This window comes from Orycteropus afer, unplaced genomic scaffold (genome assembly GCF_000298275.1).
Source record: "Orycteropus afer afer isolate SDZICR_OR568_19922 unplaced genomic scaffold, OryAfe1.0 scaffold00392, whole genome shotgun sequence".
Taxonomy (NCBI): domain Eukaryota; kingdom Metazoa; phylum Chordata; class Mammalia; order Tubulidentata; family Orycteropodidae; genus Orycteropus; species Orycteropus afer.
This window is the reverse complement of record NW_006921979.1, coordinates 434,043-437,502: the sequence shown is the minus strand read 5'-3', so window position 1 is coordinate 437,502 and position 3,460 is coordinate 434,043.

Here is a 3,460-nt window from a genome sequence, read left to right as displayed (position 1 = left end):
TATCAGGATGCTGTGAAGAATTATACACTCCATCTCTTGAGTGGTGCATTTAATCTGTTAATATCAGGATGCTATGAAAATTTGAAAATCTGGAAGAAATGGGTAGATTTCTAGAAACACAGTACTTACCTAAACTAACACAGACTGATGTGGAAAAGTTGAACAGGTCCATCACAAAAGAGGAAATTGAACAAGTCATAAAAAAATCACCAACAAAAAAAAAGTCTTGACCCAGATGGTTTCACCAGAGAATTCTGCCAAACATTCAGAGAAGAACTGACACTAATCCTACTCAAACTACTCTAAAACATACAAAAGGATGGAATCCTTCCTAATTCATTTTATGAAGCAAGCTTAACCTTGATATGAAAACCAGGCAAAGACATTACTCAAAAGGAAAACTACAGACCAATATCCCTCATGAATATGGATGCAAAAATCTTCAACAAAATCCTAGCCAATAGACTGCAACAAAATATCAAGAAAATCATTCATTATGACCAAGTGGGGTTCATATCAGGTATACAGGAATGGTTCAACATTAGAAAAACAATCAACGTCATCCATTACATAAATAAAACAAAGGAAAAGAAACACACGATCATATCAATCAATGCAGAAAAGGCATTTGATAAAATCCAACATCCATTCCTGATCAAAACTCTCAGCGAAATAGTAATAGAAGGGACATTTCTCAACATAACAAAGGTCATATATGCAAAACCAACAGGCAACATTATTCTCAATAGAGAGAGACTGAAACCATTCCCCTTGTGAGCAGTAACCAGACAGGGAAGCCTTCTACCACCACTTCTATTCAACATTATATTGGAAGTCCTAGCCAGGACAATAAGGCAAGAAAGGGAAATCAAAGGCATCCAAATTGGTAAGGGAGAAGTCAAACTATCCCTATCTGCTGATGATATGATCCTATGCCTAGAAAACCAAAGAGACTCAGTCAAAAATCTACTGGAACTAATTGAGAGATTTAGCATCATGACAGGATACAAGATCAACTTCCCAAAAATCAGTTGGGTTTCTCTACAGCAGCAAAGAAATTGCTGAAAAAGAAATAAGGAAATCAATACTGTTCACAATAGCTACCAAATAAATAAAGTACTTAGGAATAAATCTTACCAGAGACACAAAAGACCTGTACAAAGAAAAGTATAAAAGACTACTTCAAGAAATCATAAGAGATCTACATAAATGGAAGAACATACCATGCTCATGGATAGGAAGATTGAACACTGTAAAAATATCAATTCTACCCAAAGCAATCTATATGTTCAATGCAACCCCAATCCAGATCCCATCAACATTCTTTAAGGTTATGGAAAAAACAGTCATTAACTTTATATGGAAAGGAAGGAGATCTCAGATAAGCAAAGCATTGTTGAAGACGAACAAAGTAGGAGGTCTCTCACTCCCAGATCTTAAAACCTATTCTACAGCCACAGTAGTCAAAACTGCCTGGTATTGGTACAACAACAGACACATAGACCACTGGAATAGAATTGACAACCCAGAAATAGATCCATTGAAATCCTTTCAATAGGGAAGAGATTGTCTGTTTAACAAATGGTGCAGGCAAAACTGAATATCCATTTGCAGAAAAAGGAAACAAGATATGTACCTCACACCATACACAAAAACTAACTCCAGATGGATCAAAAACTTAAATGTGAAACCTGAAACTATAAAGTTCCTCAAGGAAAAACTAGGGGCAAATTTAGGGCCCATAAAATATGGGAGAAATGGACTCTCAAGCATAACCCAAAACGTACAAACAGCAGAAGAGATACTAGATGATTGAAACCTTCTAAAAATTAAATTTTTATGTGCTTCCAAAGGCTTGTCCAAAAGAGTCAAAAGAGAACCTACAGATTGGGAAAAAATATTTGGTAATAACATATATGACAAGGGACTTATCTCCAGAATTTATGCAAAACTCCAACACCTCAACAACAAAAAGACAAATAATCCAATTAAAAAATGGGCAGAAGACATGAATAGACACTAAACCAAGGAGGATATTCAAGCAGCCAACAAACATATGAAGAAATGCTCATGATCATTAGCCATTAGAGAGATGCAAATCAAAACAACAATGAGATACCATCTTGCCCCAGTACTAGTAGCAAAGTTCAACAAGACAGAAAATAACAAATGCTGGCGAGGATGCAAAGAGATTGGGATTCTCATACACTGCTGGTGGAACTGTCAAATGATACATCCACTGTGGAAAGCAGTATGGCAATTCCTTAAAAAGTTGGAATTAGAAATACCATTTGACCCAGCAATTCCAATACTAGGTATATATCTTAAAGAAGTGAGGGGCAGGACAAGAACAGATATATGCACACCAGTGTTCATCACAGCACTATTTACAATAGTCAAGAGATGGAAACAACCTAGGTGCCCATCAACAGAAGAATCGATAACAAAACAATGGTACACACTCAATGGAATACTATGCAACCCTAAAGAATAACGTAGAGGAGATGGGAAGATGGTATCTTACCTGTAACCCACACTTTAGTTCCCTCTAGCATCTTAGTCCCTAAAAAACTAAGTGCAGCAGTTTGAAGCAGGGATTCTGGTGCTCTGAGCAGGACATTAATTCAGGGAACACCAAACACAGGGGAGAAAGGGTAGAAAAGTGGGAGAGGCAGTGCAATCATCTGGAAAGAATGAAAAATAGGTGAACCTGTCCTTCAGAGTGCCAACTGGCCAGAGAGATGGGGCATCAGAGAGCTCCCTGGGTCAGTGGAAAGAACTTATTGGAGTAAGTGGCCACTCCACAGATCTACCTTCAGCACCTGCCTTTATTGGTAAACTTGGGACCACAGGGAGGGAGCAGAGACTCCCCCCTCCCCCGGCTCTGGGTGTTGCTGAATTGGGACCAGAAAGGGAAGCTGCCACAAGTGGGTGGACCCTAGGACAATCTCCCAGTGTGGGTAAGGACAGCTTTTTGGCATGGAGGGGCCTAGAGTATGGAGTTTTTGCAGCTGTCTGAATCTGGCAGAAAATGGCAGACCCCTAATCATTGGGGTCTTTGGTGAACTTGAGTTGTGGACCTGTGAGTAACAGTATAACATCATCATTTGTAGCCTACTCAAAGGCCTGAGAATGGCCTTGGAGCTTTTGTCTCTCTCTCTCTCTCTTTTTTCTTCCTCCTTTCCCTGTCTCTCCCCTGCCTCATCGAATATAAAAACCATATTAAGCCACCACAACACCTGCCAGCTTGAATCCTAAACCCCCTTCATGACGAACAGAGATCTCCATCTACATTCCACATAGTGATTCCATCATCACAAAGAAAACTGCAGAGCAACCCAGACAACCTGAATTAATAATCAAACAAAATAAAATAGACCAGCTCCACCTTTGCAAAAGTATTAAATCATAAAATCAAGACAAAACAAATCAATACATAACTAGTAGTTAAAGATAACTT